The sequence below is a fragment of the Ornithodoros turicata genome, chromosome 1, assembly GCF_037126465.1.
Source record: "Ornithodoros turicata isolate Travis chromosome 1, ASM3712646v1, whole genome shotgun sequence".
Lineage (NCBI taxonomy): Eukaryota > Metazoa > Arthropoda > Arachnida > Ixodida > Argasidae > Ornithodoros > Ornithodoros turicata.
Genome location: NC_088201.1, coordinates 139842853 through 139868316, shown reverse-complemented (window position 1 = coordinate 139868316; position 25464 = coordinate 139842853). Strand labels below are relative to the sequence as shown.

Sequence of the window (25464 nt, the reverse complement as noted above, 5' to 3'; positions counted from 1 at the left end):
ATTATAATATAAGGATGACGTATTCCATTTAACTTATGTTATCCTACTTGTCCCGTACTCAGTATTGTCAACATCAACAAATTTAATTTCAGGGGCTTTCCAGTGTTGAAGTGGCGCCAGACTACTACGTATTGTGTGATCCAGGCACTCAAGTTGACATGACAGAAATAGCTGAAAGCAGGTATGCAAAGTCCAGATATGGAAGCAGTAGATTTGTTAGGTGTTGCAGACTTTGTGACATTTATGGAGTCTTTGGACAGGCGCAGAACGTTAGTACGACGTCAACAGTAGGAGAAGAAACCGATGAGAACTGCTAGCTTGTTTGAATGGTAGAAGAATACTTCCTGTGTGAAGAGGTGTAGTTATATGACTAAGAAACGCGAATTAATTTTCTAGAGATGCATCCTCTACACTTGAATGACCATGAAACAGTGAAAGTTCATTGTCTTTGAAGCCCCACCACGGGAATTGTTCAATGTGTGTCAGCGCTGTAGCCATGCAAGGTTATCACATCATATTGGTCCTAAATTTGCAGAGTTCCCCTATCTCGTACGCAACTGTCATTTCTCTTGATTGCTCTTCCGATCCTACCTTCTCAGAGATTAGTGTGGTTCACCGTACACAGCATGGGCAGTGCCTTTCTCTACTCATGCTTTCGGTTTCTTGTTGAATAAATCTTCACTTGATTTGCAGCCATCACGCTGTCTACTGTGTTTGCCCCTCATCTATATTGATGTGCTATAGCGGTATAGCACATCAACATGCCAACAACCTACCAACAACTACCAAACAACCTTGCCTAGTCCTACTTTTGGATGGAAACTACATGATGTGGTAACATCCACATATATAAAGATTTAGTCGACGGATATTTGCTGTTTTTGTACAACCTTCATTGTACATTTCTTCTGCATTACATTAAACATTTTGTACATTAAGCCCCACTACTGGAATTGTTCAGTGTGTGTCACTGCTGTAGTGAGCCATGCAAGGTTACTACATCATATTGGTCCTAAATTTGTAGGATATGCTGTGTAGTCACGGTTGGATCTGCAGCATTATTGTCCCTGTAATATTTTCACCAACAGAGAATACAAAGCTGCACAAATGGTAAAATATAACTAGCTTGTTGAATTCAAAAGGGAAAGACGAAACTGTTTATACTTCTCTTGTTTATTTTGTTGCAGGTTTTACAGCTCTATCAAGTACGTCAAAACATCAGAGGGCAGGAAATCCTACTCTGTTACCTAAATCCCTGGACAATAATAAAGAGAGATATAGTTTGAGTTGTGACAAAATGTTGCTTCTACTCTTATATTATATTTCAATCAAATGTTACGATGCATTTGTAGTGTACACTGAAGCCGGTTTCAATTTGCATGGCTGTCAAAAGTACTTTACAAAAGTACATCTCAATTACAGTAACAGAGAACTTATGCTATAAATTATTTAGCCATTTTGGAGTACTATGCACACCAATGGTGCATGATTAACTTTGAACCGAGATCAAGGGTTAATAATACTTGAAGTCAGGCCTCAAGTCCTTCTTTACAAATGTTAGTTGGTGACGTGATAATGAACCAGTTACTCCGTTTACCAAAACAACGCTAATTAAGTGTTAAATCCCAATCTTGGTTTAAATATTAATTGACATTTGGAAACGTAGTCACTAAGAAGTATACTAAAAGGTTATGAACACAGTTCAGCTGAATGACACTGATGAAAATTATCTTACTTACGCCTCACATATACAATTGAGACTTGAGTATAACCTACAAATACATCTACGCCCACAGGTTACTTAACCCTCCAGGAACAAACTAGTAATTATAACATGCTGTGACAGCAAAGAAAAAGCAATGCTAAAAGTCAGCGCACTGATGGGAAAGCATCCCTAATAGCATGCATGACGCAGATCGAGATCCGGTGGAGTACTTTCTATTGTATTTTCTCAGAGCACCACATACCCATCTTGTGAATGGCCGACAGGTGGTATAACGGAATTTCTTGCAGAAATAAGGGTTTTCCGTCCAGTTTGCCGTTCAAGTAGCGCGTAAAGACCACACGGCGCTGACGTGTATGTTGCCATGCTCTTCGGTTTCTCGGATGTATGTAAATGACACTTGCAGTACTTCGGTGTCAAGGCACAGTATTTCGAAATATACGGTAGTTCTGATGCAATCGTCTGTCTGCTTTTCACACGCATTCTCTACCTCTCGGCAGCAAAAACCGTAGTATCCGTCGGTTTGCATTTCACACATGAACACCTGCACGACGAAAAAACAGCGCTTGTTGCGGCTTACACAAGTGCTTCTCCCTGACACATGGAAATTTCACAAAGCAGTCCATGTTCGCGGCACGGTGAGCAACTGCTGAGGACGAATGTGACTCCGATTAATCTCTGGACGAGGAATCTTCTGCTGGGAAGAACTCAGTTTCCAGCACGTTAACGCACGAACCACAGTTCCGTGTGAGCGACAGTTCTCGAATGCCGAATTCCAGCGCAGTCATGTTCAAGAGGCTCGACGTTCTCGACGTAGAAATTGGTCACTAATGCCCACTGCCATTTTCGTTTTCGCCGGATTAGTGCCCGGAACTGCGCGTATTACATGCGTCCTCGACAGATGGCGCGGGGCCATGCAATTGTTGACAGACTGCCCGGTTTCCTACTAGGTCCCTGGACATGCAATTATGGAAAATTCGATTATAGAAAAACTAAAGCGATTTCAGCGGAGTTCTTTGATATTTGAACTTTTGAAGGTTCAAGCTTTTCGCTGAACATAAAGTTTCGATAGGTTTATATTCACTTTTCGGTCCCTTTAACGGAACACGTGAGCTGCATACTTTTTCTCTGGTGCGGCACCCAAGCGATCTTCGGGAGCGGTAGAGTTCTTTATTGAGAGAAGCGTGGATCAGTGTGCTGCTAGGAACTCGCTACAGTAATTTCGGTATTGTTTTTCTTGAACGTGCCCACGACGCCCGTTAGATTTCACTGCAGTGCTCTCCATCAACACGTGACTGAAATACTGTGTATGTAAGCTGTCATCTGGTCACGTCTGATATTTAATATAATCATAGCTATGTTCCATAACGATTAATGTGTTTAGAACATATGTAATGCTTCTTCGCTTTTTAATTTGGGAAACATATATAGTATCGTGTTTCCACAATGACTTATTCTTATGTCCTCAATAATACCTGGGAACTACAAGTCTTCACAATCTTTCAGAGACGTGGTGTTGCAGAACACTGCAGTGGTTTCGAACTCACTTCACAGGCACTATCGTGAAAAGCCATAGCGAAATTACCGCAGTATGTAGCTTGCAGCACGCTCATCTACCCCTCTCAAACAATGACCGCGCTCAAACTCACCTGCTTCCGTCTGCCGCTCGGGTGTCTTGGCGGAGAAAAAACTGGCAAAAAGTTGGCAGCTCGCTCATTCCGTACACTTCTGTCGGGACCTGTACCGTTTTCGGAAAAAAGTTAATGGCGTTGGTTAGCACGTACATACTTTGTTTCTATCATTCAATATGCAACGGCCAAGACAGCTGTGCAAGGCGTGCCGGGGACATTCTTTCACATGAAATGTCGGCAGTGTGTAACTGTGATATACCTGTACCTTATTTCTTTGAGTCTGGGCATACAACTCCCTCCTCAGTCATAAGAGCTGCAGTTGTTGTTTTGCTAAAAGCACCAAGAGTGGCTGTGATAAATTATGTGTCGATATGAATAGTTAATGTAGGGTATGTGTACAGAGGATGTTGCACGAGACAGTGATCATCAATTATTGAAAAAAAAAAAACTGCGTGAGATAAAAATTGAAAACATTCTGCATGACACTTGTGAAGGTTTTTGCTCCCAAACAGTGGTTTTCTGTGAGTGTGCCTGGTTAATTAATTTAATTAGCGCAATTGAACTAAAAAATTTGCAAAGAAAAGGTAACCTTTTTGTATTAATTAGAAGGCCAATGGCCACAACACACCATTTCAGTCACAAATACAGGATGTTTCACAACGTTTCTACAAAAATTTGGCACCCAAACACACCCAACAACCGCCTGAAAAACCTTTCCGTGACAAATATTGAGTTCAATTAAGATAATTAGCCTAATTATTGAGGTACACTCATGCAAACCGCCTGTTTGGGTGGCAAAATCTTCATAAGTGTCGTGCGTTTCCAACTTTTATCTCACGTAATTCTTAAAAAAATAATTAAGGGTGACTCTCTCGTGCAACGCCCTATATATATGACGACAAGCGTTTCATAAATGTTGCTGCACTGTGATTTGCTGCGTACCTTGCAAACTCAATAAATTGTTTTTCAATATACAGGGTGTCCACGCTAAGTGTGAACAGTTTTTTTTAAAATACATCAACCACTTTTTTCCAGATGAAATCAATTGCAATATAGCTTATGCTGAAGGGCACTCCCTATGGGGGGGCATTAACAGACTCCTAAGGCAATGTCTTAATTAACTTTCAATAATTAACTTTTTAATTATAAAAGCTACGAAGTTGCTCCAATGAGAACATCTGATCTCTTCGGTCCCCAGATACCAAAACCGTTTTCAGAACAAAAATTCGTGAAGGAACGCCATTTTTTCTTTATTTGGTTTATTGCGCATCTTCGAAGAAGCGTCAGTTACTGCTTCATCCTTTAGAGATTATGCCCCAGCGGGTGTATTCTCAGTACAGATTTGGAATTGCCTTATTTGTTAAATGATTTCGCAGGCATTCTGGCACCACCGAAAACCTTGCACTCCACGTCTCAACTACCACCGTCGGGGTTTTAAGCTGAAGGTTGTCACCAGTGCCAACCAGACGCCCCTTCAAAGTTAATCTGTTTTTGTTGACGGAACAGTGACGCTTGGTACTGAGACATTTCATTTTCTAATGGAGCAAGTGCATTGCATCCCTTGTGCTCGACTTCTTTTATTCGTATACCCTTGCTGTTGCTCGCTAGCTTAGAGCAACCATGCCTGAGGTGTTTGTGTTCTAACTCCAGCGCTTTCAGAGTACATTTAAGCAGTATGATCGTATCATATGCACGGCAGTACATCTTGTGTATTTTGAATAAGGTATAAATTAAAATGTTGGCTCATCTGTTGTATTTTGGTCACAAATAAGGTGTTCTTCCAGAGCGCTCAAGGGCAATTCAAGCAGTTTCATGTGTGCAACAGCACATACCTTTTCCCAGTTTCGAGTAAGGTAAATCGAAATCTTCCAGTTGATGTGTTTCGGTCATAAATTATGTTTTTCGAGACGTTTCAGGATTACATTCAAACAGCATCATGTGTGCAACAGTACATTCTTTTTATCAGGTGAAGTAAGGTAAATCTGTCCGCTGTTGTGTCCTGGCAATGCAGCAGAAGCTTGTGTTGCATTCAAGTGGTATCATGTATACAAAAACTTGTTTTATGCCTTTCTGTAGCTGCTGTACTAATATTGTGAATACAGAGAGATTCCTGCAGAACATATCGGGGCATCTTGTGTGCTATTGTTGGTATGATCTGCAGCAGTATATTGATAATGTTAATTATTCAATGACTTCAGCTAACATTTACATTCTTACTTCCAGGTAAACGTGTCACGGAGGTGCCCTACCCTTTGGTATGCTTAGTTCAAGATTGTACCGAAACAATCCACCTGGAGCATTATTTTTCAATTGGCAGGGGCATTACTATCACAACACACCACACACTGCATGTCTAAGGTGCGTGTACAATGCGTCAAACCTATTCTCAGGTACAGGCGAACTGGTATGCAATTACAACATGAAACACTTTACACAGAGATCGTAAAGCCATGCCTTTTCCTCCGCGCCTCGGGTTTCATGTTATTATCCTCACATGCAGTGTTTGCAAGTCAAGTGTCGCTGACCAAGGTGATAATTAAAGGGGTATTTTCATAAACATTAGGCAGTTTTAGCAACTGAAGTCTTTCACCAGGGTAACATGCCAGAACAGGTCCCCAGCAAGTTCACCTCTAAAATAAAGAAACCTACATTTGATGCACTATGTCCTCAGGAGATTTTGTTCCTGCTACAACTCTGCACTTTGTTTTACGTTACCAAAAATAACCTTACGAATCACTACCGTATCAGTAGTGTATTGCTGTGTCCAACCAGTTCGACTTGCTCTGGGCATCCTGTAAAGCCTGTGCAGCTATTTCAGCCCTTATTTGCTGGTAACATTGGTGCCAATACAGTTGTTAGATCATCTGTGTGACAGTGTAAAATATAATACATCCTGCGTTTGCATATGCATAAAAATTATGCATGTGTAGAATATAACGTGCATATGTAGATATTTCAGTAATTAGGTCTTACGTATTTTAATTATCGTACTATTTCAGCTAAATGCCAAAATTTCAGCTGTTTGAGCCTGATGCCCTCATCCTTGACACACATACAAGTAGGCCCACATCCTCGGTGGAGCATGCACAGCTGAAGGCTCTCTGTGCAGGTGGGAAATTGAACAGCTCTTTTACAAAGGAGGCAGATTTCCGCCAGAAAACCAAACAGCAGTTTATTTGAAATAGTACCAATTACTTCTCGTTTTTTTTTAAATGCAAAATATAGGGGATGTCACGTCACTACTGGGGCTTTTTGTTTCTTGCCAGGTACCTCAACTGGTGACGTCAAGCTTATGTAACACAATAGTATAAGGTGTCAAAGAAGCAAGCTAGTGTCGTTAGTTTGTGTCCCTCAGTTATGGATGTATTACATAGTATTGGAAATCTGGTTGAACAATAAATGCGTTAAACAGCAAACAGTTATCAGAAATAAATACGATGCAGAATACGCTGCAGTTGACGTTCTGTAGGCATGTTTGTTGTTAATGCTAACTGTTCAGACTTACGACGTGCAAAACATTGAATACCTTATAAAACACAAATTCTTGCGTGAAACATATTCTTAGGTAAACAAGTCCTTCGATGGAAGGAAACGCAGGCAGTCCGTCCCGTCTGTATACCACGAAATGCAGAGTAAACCAGAATCGCTTGAAAGCGCGAAGCTGCTTTATATAATAATAGTAATGATAACGAAGAGCACGAGTTGAAACAAAGTAAAACAAAACATTAGACTACACAGTCTTTTACGTTCGTGTAAACGTATCGAGCAACAAAGGGGGACAGCTCCCAATTATCACAGTCGCACTTCACAACGCACTTGCTTTGTTGTGAGATTGCCAACACGTAAATATAACTGCAACTGACGTAAATATAATTGCAACGCCACCCAGCCACCAGACACTTTCCATTGGTGACAGCGATACAACCAATACAACGTTGCGGTGAATCGCTAGAGGCGCAAGTAACTCGTCAGCAAAAACTTCATCGTCACAGAGATGATTGGGTTCCTTGTTGTGAACAGCCGCCGAAGATGATTCCCCACCACCCTATCGCCATCACCACCACCACCACCACCAGACGATTCCATTCGATTAAAAAGGAGAGCTCACATGTCGTACTTGCCAGTGGAAATGTAGCAAACGATTCGCACGCACAAAACTGTTCATTATAGCGTGTTATCCGAACGCCTGCAACGAAGAGAAACGTAATGCGTCAGCCCTCAGACGCGACCAGAGATCTTGTGACCTTCTAGGTGCGACTGCCAGGCGCCAGCGGCCAATGGGCTCACAGCTGGCTATGGCGACCATTACTTGACATTTCGCAACACCAATGACATGACGGGTGCCACAGCAGATCCGTATAGTTACCCGATCTACAGGAGATTGCGCTCGGTTGAGGAGGAATGCCGAAGAGACATTTCAAGCGCGCGCTTCTCACAGACTGGAGCGATTTCGCGCGGAAAAATTTCCGGCACATTAGTTTCTCGGCGGGAAGAACAGTTTACAGCAGAAAAAGGAAAAGAAAAAGAAATGGGGGTTCGGGAAATTTCATAGTCCCTTTAACGTCTTCTGCTTTCTCCTCCTCACTCTCCCCGGTGCCTTCCACCTCTTCCACCTTGGGCTCATCAGCCCACCACCGTCATCCAGAGGCTCAAGAGTGTTGTACACTAAGTCGTGCCATTGTTTATCTTGCAGCACCGGCCAATAGCGAAGTGCAGTGTGCGGTACCTCTGTAGGCACCGGAATCGCATCTTCAGCACCCCAACGCAGTGCTCAATACACACATGGGTCGTGCGGTGTGCAGTGTTGTAGCTTTGTTTCTAACGTGTTAAGGCAAACGGACTGGTGTCATCAGCCAGGGTTGGAGCGGGTATCCGTTATCACCTGTAAATAGTTTCTCTTCAAGTAATTATCTTAAAAATGTATATTGAGACCTATTACCCGTGCACTATGTGCGTCATTTTGACGATGTATATATCATTGTACTGTACCTTGAACTGTCAATAAATATAAGCAATGTATATTAAATAAAAAATGAATGATCTGTTAGCACTGGTGCAGCCATGAAAATCCTGGTTGTGTAGTATGCCTGTCAGCCAGTTACGCACAACTATTTTTCAGTGTTTCGTGTATCCAGATTTCATTACGCAAGCCTGCATTGTTGTGCATCATTGAAAAATAAAAGACACACAAACATATCATGCCATCTAGCCAATCTCCACCTTCGAATATAGTGACCTTGACCCCATGCTGATACCAAGTTTGGCAAAAGCTTGGCGGCCTGTGGAGAAAGTATGGTGCGTGACAGCCGTCGGGTAGCCAGCTGTGTCTATATGTGAAGTGTGAGCGTCTTTCTTTCTTCTTTTTTCTTTTTGCACGCACTGGAACAATTGTATGGCTAACTGTGCAAACACTTAAAAGAAATATTAACAATGGACGAGATATTCCATTCCATGTGATTTCTATGCTTCCCAAAGGAGGAAGAGAGGGAGTTGGTTCATGTCGCTACACTGCAGCACTCAGACGGGAAGAATGAAATTTTGTGTAGCTAGTGCGCCACCTATCATTCTTGTGATTTTTTAAATATGCCTGCGCAAACAAGTTTCTGTCAGTTGAGAGTCTGCAGATCCGTTTGTCTCCTTGTTTTAACCGCCTTTCGTCCCGTCTGGGTGCTGCAGTGTAGCGACATGAACTATGCTTCCAATACCACCGAGTGCACTAGTCGCGAAAGCGCCTAGAGTTTGAGACGCGTGATCCGGCCATTGCACCACCGTCATGAACTTCATTTGGAGATAATGATCGGGGATCTTCATCGCAACAGCCAATGTGCCTATAAGCTTTCCTAGCAAGCTGGGATTTTGTGATACATGAAATAGCCATCCTCTCGACGCATCACTCGCAGGTGTTTTGACACAGAAAGACGCGAGTGGGCGTATCGCCTTGCGCACCGTAAAATACACCATAAATATGGCGGTTGATTCTATGCCGTTTGTCTCCCTTCTGTTGGTTCGCGGCCCTGAAAGCTTCCACATTATTCGCACTTCGAAAACCAGCCCTTCTGATTGAGCGATCGCCACTCAAACGTTCGGTTGCATTTGAGAATGCATAGGACTAGCAGCGTGCTGTCACGTAGGATATTCCGAAGACGTTGCGTTACGAACGTAACTTCGACCATCTCTGAAGCTAAACATTTTTTATGTGCCCTTTTGGGTAGTCATGAAGAACGTTTGTGAGCAAACTCAACGATGTCACGAGTCGGAATATATGGGATGCGCGATGTCGAATTTACGCATTTTCGGTAGACACCCGTCACAAAAAGACTGTTGGGTTGGTTGCCCCAAATCACAATACGATGTACTTGCTATGAGAAGAAAGTGCATTTCGTGACGAATACAATGCTATAGATTACTTCCTGGCATCACAACTGGGAGACCACTAGTGGTTCCAAAGACTTACCATATTTTACAAATGAGGCAACTTTGCGATTTTTTATCTACTCAAAGGCAAACCTTAAAATATTCAGAACTTAAGATCCAATGCTACCCACCCCTGACAATACGTGAAAAAAAAATCAGCTGAATATGTCAAATAGTTATGAAGATACATGGCGTCAAACATCGCAGGAACGCAATGGTCGAAATGCCAACATCTGAATGATTCTTCATTAAAAAATAACCATCAATTATTTTCATCTACTTTCAGCGCCAATATGCCTCCTAGGGACAAAGCTTTGATATATGTTTGAAAAAAAAAATTGGAGAGGTCGACCGGACCATCCTGGGGTAAGACCATGGGGTAAGATTTCGATTTACTTTTAATCTGTTTCCTGCAAGGCTATAGCACGTGCAAAGTAATCCACTTAAACTTCAGAGAAATGATTATGCATCTGCAAAGTCTCAGGCGAGATAAATGCCACCTTAGATATTTACCATACAATCGAAATGTGTAATGTTTGCTCAAGTATCCCTGTAGGAAACACTATTTTGGTAGAATACAACTCGAGTCTCGTAGATTGCATAGATATTAATTGAATTCAATTCAATTCAATACAGTTCGGTTCTACTCTGATAATATAATACATAGTGTACTCTAATTCGGGTATCTCATATGATACGTGTCCTTTGCATTTTCCGTTTCAGCTTTCCCTGTCCGAATAGCAACAATTCGTTTCAGGAAGCCCTGGCAAGAAATGGAAGGGTGAAGTAGATGCATCATGTGAGATTTTTTCGAGCGACTCCAGCGTCAGGTTACAATGGTGGCACTCTCCTGAAATTTATTCTACTTTAGAAAATATTTTGCTTACGCCAGTGAAATTTACAAGCCGCTGCATATCCGGCCAAACAGGGAATTTTAGTAGACGCAAAACTGTCTGTATGTGTGTATATTTTTTTTTGCTTTTGTTGCTACTATTTTTTGCTACACCCTCACGTAACGGCGTCAGGGGCCCTTGAGGTATCTGCATAAATAGGTAAATAAACGGAGATATACTGCTTTACTTTAAGTTCGCTGTTATAACACATGCCACGTATAATACACGCCACCCGCGTAAGACGGAATCGAGTAAGCTACATGTCCCCACCAAGCCTACTGAGCGACACCCCCTGTCACATCTACTTAGCGCAGACAAGACACAAGAGACAAGGCAAAAATACAAAGCATACAATACCGCAAACATAGGTTTGGCTAGCCACAACATGTCCGGAATCCCCAAAATTTATTGCTGCCGCTGTTTGACTCAGCCTCAGTCCGGAAAAACAGCCTCAACCGCAACCCTGACATACACACACGCGTCTTAGGTGTCGGGTAACCCGACACCTAAGCCGCGTGTGTGTATGTCAGGGTTGCGGAGCTGCCACTGCGGGGTTGGAATGATTCCGGAATCATTCCAGATTTTTCAGAGCCCGGAATGGAATTGGAATGGAATGGCGGAAACTGTCCTGGAAATGGAATGGGAATGTAATGGGCTGAGTGTTACACGGTCAAGTGCGATGGTTTCGTTTGATTTTAAGAAAAAATAAAATTGAGATTTTGGCTTCACTAGTGTGAGGCCCGCAACTTGCACCACTCACTTTAGTGGAAGACTCCTGTAATGATGATGCCTATGAAGAGGAGGAGGACGAGTAGGAGGGCGAAATAACCTTCACTTTATGCTTTTTCCATGCTGGGTAATGTCAATCTCCTCTATAGCACGGCTGGGCTAGCTAGTACGGTTACCGGTCCTAATTCTTTTATTGGTAGAATCAAAGGAATTGAATGGGGTTGCCGAGCCATTCTAGGAGTGGGAATTGACCATACCTTTTCATTACGAGGAATTGAAAGGAATGGAATTATCACAAATCTTCATTCCTCGGAATGGAATTTGAATGGAATGGGTTATCCCATTCCGCATCCCTGGTGTATGTCTTCCAGGTCGCTTTCGACCACCATGAGTGTGATTCTCCTGCCGTTCCCACCGTCCATGGTTTTACTCTGTATCTTTGTGTCTTTGCTTTGGCCGCGGGACCTGCGAAATATGTTCGCACCTCAGACATTTGCAGAAACCAAGTAAATTATCGCCATTCACGTAAAGCGGCTGGCCGTGTTTTCTGACACAGAGCTCTCTTCTGTAATTTAAGCAAACAATCGAGGTAAGTCACACAGGTCACACACACCCCCAGAGGTAACACATTATAGGTAACATGTGGAGAATATCGTCATGAAATATAGAGCCGTGAAGTTCCAAAACGTCTGTGGTTTGACGGTGGACACATTCCTGCGTCTTTTAAAGATGTATCTCAGCTCCCTTCTTGTTGAATTTAACGACCATATTTTCACTCAAAAGGCCGGAGTGTGCATTGGGTCAAGTGTAGCCCCCATGTTGAGCGAAATTTACCTCCTTTTTTGTTGATCTTGCTGTCGCTGAAAGCCTTGCAAGTCCCCTTAATGATAGCTTCATTCACATCTTTCGCTATGTGGATGGTTGCCTAGTTATCCACCACAGATCAATTAAGCAGGCAAAAATCGTTTCTATTTTCAAACAACATATCCCGGGCTTGCAGTTTACCCAGGAGCTTCCCGACAAGGGAAACCTCCAGTTCCTTGATCTCTCACCCCGATTCTCCCAAACTGGTACTGTTGGTCTTACCAACAAAGAAGTAAAAAAACCGCTACTACCTTTCTCCAGCTATCATTCGAAGACGGTAAAGGATTCCCTAGTTAAATCGGCCCTGAAAGCCGCTCTCAATAAGTCATGCTCTCGTCTCTGCTACAGTAGCCTTAAGTTTCAGATGGAGAGATTGTTTTCGGCTGGGGTACCCACCATCGAAGGTTCAAACGCTGGCAAAAAGCGTTTTTCTTTCTGAGGGTAGGGTCCTGCCTTCTCCTGAGGAAAAGAAGCGGGTTGTGAGCATTCCCTACTCCCACGGATTTGCCCACAGGGTTAAAAAAGTTGCGTCTTCCTTTTCCGTAGAAGTTGTTTTTCGCTGCCCCTTTAAATTGGCCAGATTGATCACCCCGGTATATAGACCAAGAACCAATGAAGAATGTCAAGTCAATCACCGAAACAAATTTGTTCTATGCAAAAGGGGTGTTATATACTCCCTCCCGCTATCTTTCGGCGAACAATGTATCGGCCAAACATCACAATGTCTAAACGTTCGGCTCCTCCAGCACAGGGCAAAAATTCGAGCTCAGTGAGATGACATGCCTTTAAGGCTGAAAGACCACCTACGCTCCTGCCCTACATGCACTCCTCTCTACCACAATGCCTCTGTTCTTCACAGCCACCATTCTAGGCATGACAGCGAGATTGTAGAAGCGACCTTCATACATCGCGCGTCCAATAACGTGAGTCAGAGGTCAGTCAACCTGTCACCGCTAGAGGTCGCTTTTATTACTCGGGACTTTCCTGACCAGTGTTGTGTGTACAAATAATATCCGTTGCTAGTTGAACGCATCCGTGTGTGTGTCGTCCTTGTCCCTCCGCGTTCTTCATCATGTTCAGTCCCAACCAACACGCTCTACACCTTCTCGCACTCCTTAGGAAAAAAGAGTTAGACACGGCTTGCATAACACACTATTATAGCTTGGTACACAACATACTCTTACTGACAATGGCTGGCATGTTACCATTTTGTGAATCCCATATGTCGCCTCGCATCACAAAAGTTATTCCCCTATCAAGTCTTAAAATGTCGTATCTTTTGCCACTTTTCCGTACCTTTGAGGAATTTTTATACTGATATTAGTATTTAGAATTTCTCATTGAGAGATGCTGCTGATGCAACCGCAGCTTGGTCGTACTAACAAATGACGACTAACATCAAATCAGTCTCTGTCTCTCATCACCCGCTAATACACTTCAATAAGATAATTGACATTGCAGCACCCAGACCAATCTACACGAAGGACACAACTCAGATATTTGTGAGTGGCACAACCGGTCCTAACATTAACATACATTTCTCACCTTCAATCCTAAGATGCCACTCCGGACTAAAAAAGTACTAGGTGTTTTATTTCTTATTATGGAATATGGATATACCTTGCTGAAAGATTCGGTACGCAAAATTTAAATGCGGTCAGTGACCCTTGCATGTTTTCATGAATTTTCGAAAGAGCCCCAACATCATACGCCAAAATATCACGGTCTAATGTTCTCTAAGACTACGTGACATATCCCAAAAGCTGTACCGTCTGTCTCCTAGCAAAGTCAAGAGCTACATTCATGACGGTGGAGTGAGGTGCATCACCACAGGCACGTGGCATATCTACTAGCAACAGCGCACGTACCCTCCTGTACTACGCTTCACTTTGGAAAACTAGAGACGGCTCTGGTGAGCGTGCGGAAATCGAGTCTGCAGAAGCAATGTTGCCAAACGGGTGTAAGAACGTGCGAACTGATTTTTGTGACTCGGTGCTAGTGCCACCAAGCAACTATGGCTCTGTGTACCAGAGGCGTACGGACATGAACAGGTAAAGAGAACAGCAGGAAATAATTGGAGAAAGGAGGCGTTAGTACGCGCCATGAGCAACTTCAGCGGGACACCCCCCCGGCAAGTCTGCCACACAACCCAGGAAATACCTCAGACAACACAATGTTGTAGGATTCACATCTGCGACCTCCCAGTCTGGAGCACGACCATGCAGCTACTGCCAACAAACGGATGCTTTTTATGCACTAGGCCACGTTGCTGCTACATTGCGATGTCTTACTTCTCAAAAGGAGAAGTTAATTTCATGACAGTTCCCCGTCACATGGAGAAAGTATTTTAGCAATATACAGGGTGTCTTTTTTTAGGTGATACAGATTTTTCATAAGAAAACTATAAGGGCTATAGACATACTGTTTTCACTTCTATAATTTCTGGGACGGTGGACGTTCTTGGCCATATGTTGCTCAGCCGCCAAATCACTAATTACCTAAAAATCGTTAATTAACTTTTTAAATATAAAAGCTACGAAGTTGTTCCAATGAGAACATCTCTTCCTTTCTGTGACCTGATATCGTAGCCATTTTCAGAACAAAAATCCGTTCGGTGGATCGTCCGCAAAAGATTGGTGAAGGATCACCATTGTTTCCTTTATTTTCTTCATTGCGCATCTTCGGATATCGTCTTTCCTTCACCCCCAATGTGAGATGGTGAAGGAGCCTCATGTGTCGAAGATGCCGCCACAGTGCCGGCTCATGCGTCGAAGATGAGCTTTAACTTTCGGAAACAAAACAAAAACATATGTATCGGGCGACGCCATCGGAACTGCCCTTATCTTGGGTTGCATTTTCTGTGAATCTTTTTCCAGGACGCAAGAACCGACAGTGTGCTCCTTCCTCCTCTCACATTGGGGGTGAAGGAAAGACGGGTCTCCGAAGATGCGCAATGAACAAAATAAAGAAAAAATGGTGTTCCTTCACGAATTTTTCGCGGACAATCTACCGAACGGATCTTTGTTCTGGAAACGGCTACGATATGAGGTCACCGACAGGAACAGATGCTCTCATTGGGACAACTTCGTAGCTTTTATAATTAAAAAGTTAATTAACGATTTTTAGGTAATTAGTCATTTGACGGTTTAGCGGCATATGGCCTTGCTACTTCAAACTTGCTTAACTTACTAACTTAAAACTTACAATAATCTCCCAGAGGGTAATATGCTGCTTTTTTAAGAGCATGCGTTCTGCCAAACTCTGTCAGCAGAAAAAAACAAAGCAGGAAAGTATTGCTTTACTTTTATTTGTTACCATTACCGGTATCGCATTACCTTTAAAGTTTGCAAGAAACTCCACTACTTTCGTTTGCAGTGAACGCTATTTAGTATTGGAAGCATTTAGAACATTCCGAAACAGTGTTTTTATTGTCGCTTCTGGGTGTAGTGTAGGGACAATGCAGAACGTAGCTTGACACTGGCCTGCTTCTGCACCAACAAATTATAGCTGGAATATGTGCAACTGAAAGAAAGATATGGACATCTTAGCACATCAAATATTCTGCGTCGACATTCCCGTTACGGGCAGCCGTGCAATATTTTGATGAACAGTATACTGTGCTCGCTCAGATGATCTCCCAGCAATATACTCTAGCCTTACGTAGTTTCTTAACCAAAAAGTGACGGTGGTATTCCACGCAAAGCATAATTTGTTCATTTATTCAGAATCAGTTGTGATCTTCTCTTTCTATATTTTATCAGTTGTGACTGGTAATTTGATCTGCAATCAATTGGCAGGTAACAGTTCGAGGGAGCAGAATGTCATGCGAGAATGTGGTCGTGCACGTGTAACAGCATTGATGCATGTGTGGCGCTGTACGTTTTCCCAGTTTCATCGAAATGGAGCATGCTAGCGATTCTCAGGACTTTCACTTGGTTGCTTGGTAGTTACGTATCATAAATGTTTCCCTCGTTTACTACTACCATTTCTCCACACGCGTATCGTACAGGGCGACTACATGCAAGAAACGAAGTTCAGCTTAACTGCAGATGACATTACCTTGTAAGATCCCGCTCCCCATACTGCTCTAGTGTTTGTCGATCAGCTTGCGTGCTATGCACAATAGTAGCCGACGTCGCCCCTCCTCCAACAGTAGCAATCGCTTCCGACGTTACCGCAGTTATCCACTGTAGCATTGCACTGTGCAGGAAAAAAAAAACGAAAAATAATCGCTTTCAGACTCTTTTTGCGACCAAAAATGCACACGGACGAGACATCGTCGTTCAAATATTTTGCATAGAGACTCCTGATAAATTGTTTGATGGATGAAACAGTGTTCGAGCAACCCTATACACTATTTTAGTGCTCCAGTAACGGGACCGTGTATGCCACCTACCCAGAAGAATTTTTTTTACAGAATTTGTTTCATATTTAGCGTGAGCAAGACTACTTTAGTGCAGCAACTGAAGAACGTGAGCACTCTTTCATTAAGGATTTTGACTCTACTTTATCAGGACAGGTACGCTTCCCACACATACTACAGTATAAGCATTGCTTCCACCTGCAGCATGCTGAGTTGGCGAAGCAGCAGTCTTTAAGGCAGAAGTCCTGTGTGCTTCCTGTCTCGCCGCTTGTAAAGGATCTGTCTCAATTAATCGACTTGTTATTCCTACCAATGTTACTGTTTCTCCCAAAGCTCTGGCTGTTGTTTCGCTACCACCAAACTTTTGTATTCTTTTAAAACCGACAAAGTTCGATGTTCTAGTGGTCATAAGCCGCGTGTCAACCAAGCTTACGCACAACACTGAAAAGCTTGTTTATGCTGAACGGTTCTTGCCCCGCATACCTCAAAATACTTATGCGTCTAGAACTTCTTTCTCTCTGGAGGAGTTTTGGAAAGTGTTTAAAAACGAACTTGGACGGCGTGATGATGTGTTTTTGATATCTCAAAAATGTCGAAAATTTGCGGTTTTACCAAGTTCCTCTTACCAATGTAAAATTCAAACTGCCATAACTGATCTTTTCACGCATTTTGTCGGATGCTTGCAGAATAATAATTCCTCTATTGTAGGTGTGTTTGCCAATGCTAATCATGCCATGAGAGAATTGGTTGCAAACTGTCAACGCTCTCAACTGTCAGTCAGGTTCCTCCTAAAAGATCATAAACCTGAGCTGCCCCTACGGGTGGTGATCAGTAAGATTGGTACTTATCAAAATACTGGTGGCAAAATATTATTCAGTGTTGACTTAAGACCTTACATCTTTTGCTGAGGCATTCAAAGGAACTTGACGAGTGTCTTGAGTCGCTCCATGGCCCTGTTGTCAATCTATTTTCACTTGATATCAAGGATCTATACTATTCCCTTGATGTACAGGTTGGGACAAAAGTTTACGGAACACGCTTGGGACGTACTTTTTTTTCGATGGGACACCCTAGCGGCTGCCGATAGCGGGTGAGTTCACTGTTTCGGAGAGGCGGAAGGGTGCGCTGTTAGCGGCACACAGTGGTAGTCTCGCTTAGGTGTGCCTGGGAAGTGCACGCTACCGCTGGTGTCGCTTACAACGCACCCTTCCACCCCTCAGAAACAGTGAACTCGCCCACTTCCGGCGGCCGCTAGTATATCGCACCGAAGAAAAAGTACGTCGCTCGCGTGTTCCGTAAAGTTATGTCCCAACCTGCACCGCTTTTACTGAGGAGGGTTACTACGCTTACTGAAGATCAGCTGTTGATGTCTCATGCAGAAGTGGGTGTTTCGGGTAATTAATTTATGAAAGTCCTTGATTGTTATCTTAAATGTACTGTTATCTCATTTAATAACGTCTTGTATGTACAAAGAAATGGTGGTCGTATTGGCTGAGCGATTGCCCTTATTTTAGGGGACAATAATTTTAACGTCCTGGTTGTTGAGCAGCGCAGGCTTCTAAGCAAGTGGGGAGAGTAGAGACATTTCATTCGTTCGGTTGTGAACGAGGGACTTTATTATTGTGTCCGCAATAAATTCCCCCTCCAGGAACCGTGTATTTGTGCATTGTATTATGTCCGTATAGTGGTACCGCACTTGAAAGTTTCAGTTGCACAGCCAGTCAATGGTAAACTGAAGTTGACCTAACAGACCACTGCAAACCACACCTTTGTTGGTCCTATGGAAAAGAGGGCGCAAAGCTTATCTTGCCATATTACAGTTTCCACTCCAAGCTTGTTGTTTCCCGTTTATTCATCCCTCCTGAACGCTGCTATCAAGAAAAGTTGTTTCATTTTATTGCAAAAACTCTGCATGAACAATGTGAGAGACTTCGTCTCTTTGGCTATGACACCACATTGTTCCTACACGTGCTATCAAATTATTATGTAGCACTAGACCATCAATAATGGCGGTGCAGACATGCTTCAATGCTTCATGACAATAGCAACATTGTAGTAATTCCCTACTTTCATTCCGTGTCACACAATATCACAAAATATTTTAGCGTCTGGCTGAGTTTTCCTCTAAAACCAAAGCCCCCGGCGTCAAGCACAGACAACCCTTGGTGCCCTGAAAACAAATGGTTATTCATTCTACGCCGCTTGAAACCAACTTAAACACCTTGAAACTAAAGTGCAGCGATGGCTCCCCGCAATCCAACATCTTTCTGGCTCAGGATGGGGCTGTGATCAGTGTTCCCTGGTCGCGGTTCACGCGGCATTGGTGAGGGCAACTGTGCTTTACAGCCTTCCTATTCTGCACAGGATATCAACAACTTCATTAAATACACTTCGGTCCCTGTTTGCTCGAAGCCTTCGTCGATGCCTCGGAGTTCCAAGAATGGCTGAAACACGACAAGTACTGGCTGAAGCTGGTGAGCTCCCGATTGAAGTTCTCCGTGAACGGGAAACGACTCGGCACTACCTCCGTTTGCGTGCTCACATTCCCCGCCACCCGCTACTCAGGAAAATTCGATACCGCCCTGGAAGCGACTTCTATCGAGTAGCGCAGAGGACACGCCAGACTCTCACTGGCTTCATAACTAAGGACACTATACCGCCGGAAGCCCCCTGGTCTCTACCGGTACCGCCCACTTTTGTACGCCTCCCAAACCTTCTGCAAAGAAGAGATCAGGTCCCCCCTCAAGTCCTCCGAGCCCATTTTCATGCTCTGGTAGACGAGAAGTTTTCTACGTTTACGGCAGCATATACTGATGGCGCATCCCGAAACAACAAGTCCGCCTCAGCCTTCGTCATTCCATCCGAAGGCGTCGTGCACGGAATACGCCTTTCACATCCAACCTCCTCCACAGCTGCGGAACTCTATGCCATCCTTTTCTTTCTACAACACATCGCTGATTTTCCACCCCGGGAATGGGCAGTCTTTACAGACTCCAAATCTGCACTTCAAGCAATTGAAAATTCCGGCATACGAGGCCCATCCGCACCCCTAGTCACAGACGTGTTAATGGCTTACCACACTATCTACGCCGCAGGCCACAGGCTAGTTCTCCAGTGGGTTCCAGCCCATTGTGGTGTCGTGGGGAACGAGCAGGCCGACAGCGCCGCAGAAGCAGCACTCTCGTCTCGGAACCGGACCCGTATTGTTCTGCTCAGAGGAGACCGCCGTTCAATTCTGCGACGTCTAGTGACACCCCTGGCTTCCCGCCAACGGACAACCGACATTCTTCCCCCCTCTATGTTGAACAGAGTTGATCCCACGCTCGCTTTCCGCATGCCACGAAACACATCTCGTCAGGATGCTGCATTAATCCACCGCATGCGCCTCGATGTGGCCTTTACAGCTCAGTGGCGTTACCGCTTGAGACAAATTGATTCTCCCACCTGCTGCCACTGTGGTGCTCTTGAGGATCTGGAGCACATTCTTCTTCATTGCCCTCACTACGAACCTTCCCGAACCACACTCTCCGAGTCTCTTCGTCAGCTGGACTCTCGCTCTTTCTCCCTACCGAAATTGCTTGGTCCCTTGGTCCTTGGTCCCCAATCCAGCCCAGCAACGCTCTGCGGTCAAAGCTCTTCTGACATTTCTGGACACCATCGGACTTCGATCGTTATTGTAAAGGGGCTCGTTATTTCATTCCCCCCATTCCACCAAGCAATGGGGTAGAGTATCGCCTGTTGCGATGAAACTCTCCACTCTCCAAGGCCGAAAATAAAGTTGTTGTTGTTGTTGCCGCTTGAAAGCGCTGCGTGAGTGAAAGGATTAGGGAACACCTAACCGATGTAAAAACGATGTCTGAACATTGGTACCTGCCGTTGGTTCCAATGAAACATTGGTTCCAACTCGGAACCTGTACACCGCCTGAAGGGTGTCTAGGCCGTGCGCCATGTTTCGAGGACACCGTAGAGCTCGCATGGGAATCCCTCAGTCATCGGACGTTGCTTCGGGAATCGTTGGAAATAGCAGGCAGAGGAAATGTCATAGGCAATGCTTCCTTCTTTCCTCTTACGTCCCTCCGCCGGATTTTTGGCAATATAAGTTGGCTGGCCATATAAAATCTCTTTGTTGTGTCTGATGATCTGTGTTTGTGTTGTCCCCTTTATTGTCCGTGCCTCTCGGTTTTCTTACATCATGATGCTGCCTTGGCTTGGCGCTCGAATTCAGCTGTCTGATTTTTTCCCTTGGTCTTCCTCAGCCTCTTTAAATTAGGTGTCGACAAAGTCCATCGCCGCGAAGGACATGCAATAAATGGATTCTCGCTGTGTTCCGTATACTGCCTGTGTTACACATCACACCTGCCACTGGTCCGCTTATGGCTTTAGATGCTTTCACTGCCGGGCCGATGTCAACAACTTGCCCTAGAACCATTGGCACAGGACACGCAGTAGAACACGCTCGAGTCTCCCCTCTACATCTGTTTCGTAACCTCAATGACGCTCTTTGGCTACAACTTCGCTTACTACCACAACTTTCCGGTGTTCTTCCTCAGTTCATTGCTAATTAACCCGGAAATGGGCAATACCAAGTATTATGTCGCTTTTCTGAGTTTTTTCCTCTCTTTCATTAACCATGTTCTTGTCACCGCAGCCAACCCGCATTATTACGCCAGGAAAAGTGCGTTCACACCGTAGAACCGCTTGCTTTAAACGCACAGCTCGCGGAGAAGTACCCTGATGAGAGAGCGCATCATGGCGGAAAGCGCCAGAAAGAGGCGTGACGGGTGGCGCCCCTCGATGTCGGCGTCGATGAGCACGTATTCCTAATATAGGAGGCCTTGTGACCTTGCCTGCATGATAGAGTATTCGAGGTAAAGTATTAATTATAGAGGATAATACGTGAATGGCGATAGCACGATTCAGATTCCTTCCCAACCCTTCCTTGCAGTATGGCGCAATCGGAAGTATGGTGAGGCTACTTACTCTCTGCTTTCCACATTCACCTTGCGGTGCAGGGCCAAGTGAACCGCCCTCATTAGAGCAGGCTCTAAAAGAAATTAAGGGTGCGGGGTATCAGCATTTGATGCGCTATACATGCTTGTTTCCAAGGTCACGCATCCCCGCGCAATAGTTTGCGGCTGGGAAGCTTGGAAAAGAAGCTGGCGACATTGACAGCATTCATTGGCACAGAAGAGTGTAGCGAGAGTCACAAGAAAAGAAAAAAAAAAGAAAGAGAGGAAAAAGAACAGGAAAGGAACTTTAATGCGGCGTGATCGTGAGAACTGTCGCGTGGAGGATGTAAGCTTAAATGAAGACATCAATGCTCGTAACTCGATTAACACACGCGCAACTGGCAAATCCGTGGCTTTGCGTCGTGCGACGCCTATGATCATGGTGGACGCCTCAGTGGTCCATCGTGTATTAGTGCTGCCCACCTATGGGTGGTTTAACGGGCGGGCGGGCATTGAACTAGCATGTGGCGTTTGTTCAGTTGCTAAATAAACGCTGTGCGTGTGTGCGTGCATTTTCCTTTCGCGTTCTTCCTTGTACGTTCTTTTGTGCTTTCGAATTTCAATCAACACAAACTTCAACTTCTGACACGTTACAGATTGATCCAGCGAGGCCGTCGTTCCCTTAGGTGGTCTACCAAGAGGTCGACAGGAGTGGGTGTTGGCACGGTGCGCATGGTGTGGTGATGATATGCACCTCTCGATATGTCGGTCAAGTTCGTACGCTACAATGACACGACCTACTGAAGCCTTACCGAGGGACCTTATTCAACAACAGGATACGCCCTCCTTACATTCTCTTCCAGATGTTTTATCCTCCACACAGGTGTATAAAAATACTGATGTCGCGATCAGAATGGATCAGTGTGTTGTTCGTTGAATGAAGCGGTAAAGCTGTGCCGAAGAAGTAATATCCTATTTCCAATTTATTTATATCATGAGCGCATTGACATCATGATAATCAGATAGCGTATTCTGAACGAGATACGGATGTATGTGATCAAAAATGCCACTGTAGCGTAGTGGGTGGGCAGCCCGCTTGACCCGCAATCAAGATGTGAAGAGGGAGAAGACCCCATTGATAACACGGTCCGCCCCCAGTGGACCGTGCCTTTGAATGCGCGGCCCATAAAACGGTCGTAGGGGCAGTATCGCTTGCGGTGCTGCTCCGGGGAAGGCTTTTGATAAAATCAACAGGTGCGTGATATGATTTCTGCAGCTGTCTGGCTTTTCTGACCACTGCTATATTTAAATATTTTAATCACACGGTAGTGGTCTACATGTCACCCTAACACAAATTCATTTTCGCACTCAGCATATCCATATGCTATACGAGTTAAGGGAAATGCATACATACGAGACACCAGGAAGTGCAAAGGCATGCAGTGCGTAAATGGCGACAAACACAACGGCGAGCTTCATCCTGCGAATTCCGCACAGTTGTCTGAATCCAGGCAATTACAGTTTTGCGTAGCAAGGCAGTCGGCAGTTTTTCTGTCGTCATCTGCACTTTTATATGTATCTGCAAGTGTTATGCCCAAGAGAAGTCAAGAGAGAATCTGCAAGTGTTATGCAAGATATGCCCATCATCTATAACCTTCAAGACCGTGAGCCTATTACGACATGACATTTACAAAAGAGCGAAATATATTTCGCTGGGAGAAATGGAGCTGAGCCTATAATGAGTTCGCAGTAAAACGACTGTAGGATGCATATACCTACTGCACTTCTCAATCATATGCTGATGTGTGCTTCGAGCAAATTACTAGGGAAAGGAGGTCCAGCCATCATTTCGTCCGCTCAAGACATCAACAACCTCGAATACCCCCAAAATATGGAAAAACACCCTTTATTCCTTGACATAAATTCTTTAATAGTTACACTTTGCAACTCTGACGGGTGATTTTCACTCCATGACCGAACCATAAAACCTCACCCCGTGTCATGTACAGCGCAGGTTTCCGCTCTTGGAGTTGCTGCGCGAAGACATTAGAGGACAATGCAGAGGTTTGGTACACTGGTGATACATTGATATAACGTTGTTGATTGATGTTATCGACGTCATCACAACAATGTGCATCCGATAAAAAAACACCAGGCTGCCATGTTTACCGCCTGACGGTTTCGAGGGAACATTAAATGTCAAAATTCGCTCTGCCGCTCCTATCTGCGAAATCGACCTGGTGCCACTATGGTCCCAACTACGCCAAGCAAAACCGGCGATCTACACCACAGCATAAATCCCTGAAGAAACCAATGGAGAATTTGGTACACGATGGGATGATCTGGGATGATCTTTGGCATGATTTCTTGGGATGATCTGGTTTAGCATTCAGTTCTTCACAATCCACGTTAGCATGTCAAAACATGCTATACAAAGCTCTATTAGGCACCACGTTGTTTCCAGGGGCGATCCAGTGCACCCTCCTGCGACACCTGAGAAAATGTCAGAATTCTGACCTACGAGAACTCATGATCACAATCCTCTGATAGGTCACGCCATCGAACTCACTATTACTAATACTACTACTCCTTTCCCACCGACCTCGCGCCAATGCCGATAATGCGCCTTGTATCTGGTATCCATGTGCAAAATATTTCTCCAGTTTGAAATACCGAAAAGGGCACGGCCGATAATCGGGGGTTATCGCGAGTCGCCATGCCACAAGACGGACACCACAAGAATCGTCAATTAGAGCTACGGGCAATTAGTATTACGGGCGAATGTGCACTTTCACGACCGAGATATTGGGAGCAAATGCACACGTAATAGTAGTTAGGGTATATTAGTACACTCACACGATAACATCACACCAACAACTGTACAACTTGAACAGGAAACAGTGCCAAAGCACGTGTGAGAAAATCTGTGTACCTTCTTGAAAGCATCATTACCCTGCTATCTTAGGAGATTCGAATCTGCTGAATGTGACTTGATTCCAAAAAATGCTCATCTACCTCCTATAAGTGAATTTTCTTTTCGCATTCCAGTTTTGGGGGTTGTGATATATGCACTCCCTGATCGACGTACGTGTACACGTACACGAATATCTTGTTTTGTCTTCGAGTTCGTCCAGGTGAGAGAATGAAGTAGGGAAGCGGCGAGGCCACCGGTACACCATTGCACAATTTTTATATTTTTCTATATATTCCTTTTCTGCGGATGCAAAAGGGCGAGCGTATTGAGCACCCGCCCTGCTTACGCGCTGGTAGATGGATATTCGTTAGAACGTTCCTATGATGAAGCAAATTAGTGGGAACTACCCCATGGAATCCAAATTTTGTAGTTTTCACTGCGGAAAAGCACATTTGGAAGTTTTGGACGTCAGTGGACACGAACCCACTGCATTCCCTCGACGCGCAGGGTGGACCCTTCAATCACCTCCGTCGAAGTATTTGCGATAGCTCCGTCGTTGTGGATTTTCGCGAGCAAACAACATAAAGTTCGCGATTATCTGCCCCGAATATCTTTAATCATTAAAACGTCAGAACAAATGCAAAACCTAGAGGGCATTCTGACTGAAGACTATTCCCCCCTTAAGTGCTCCAATCGCTTATAAATAGGTAATCCCACTGCATACTCCAACATGTCCAGGGGGAACCATCTGTTTTATATCAAAGGTCGCTTGTTTGTCAACTGTTTCTATAAGCCTACTGCATGCCCAGCGCACATCCTATTTTATTTCACGCTCTAGAATGTGCCGCTGTCCCCCTCGAGGGCTCCCCTTTATATAAAGGTTGCGATATACAGGGTGTTTATTTTTATTCGTTACAAGATTTTTATTAAAAAACTAGCAGAGCAAAGTTCTATTGCCAGGCTGGCATCCCCTCGAAGAAAGTA

The 25464-nt window shown here is 44.3% G+C and overlaps 1 long non-coding RNA gene across 1 annotated transcript; it reads right to left on the bottom strand.

The window, feature by feature from the left end:
• Window positions 1-16242: 16242 nt before the first annotated feature.
• LOC135369940 (uncharacterized) lies at window positions 16243-23127 on the bottom strand. The gene is made up of 3 exons (XR_010415161.1): window positions 22981-23127; window positions 21598-21661; window positions 16243-16454 (listed from the first exon to the last, which is right to left on the bottom strand). It is a non-coding gene; the product is annotated as an uncharacterized LOC135369940 (long non-coding RNA).
• Window positions 23128-25464: the final 2337 nt, after the last annotated feature.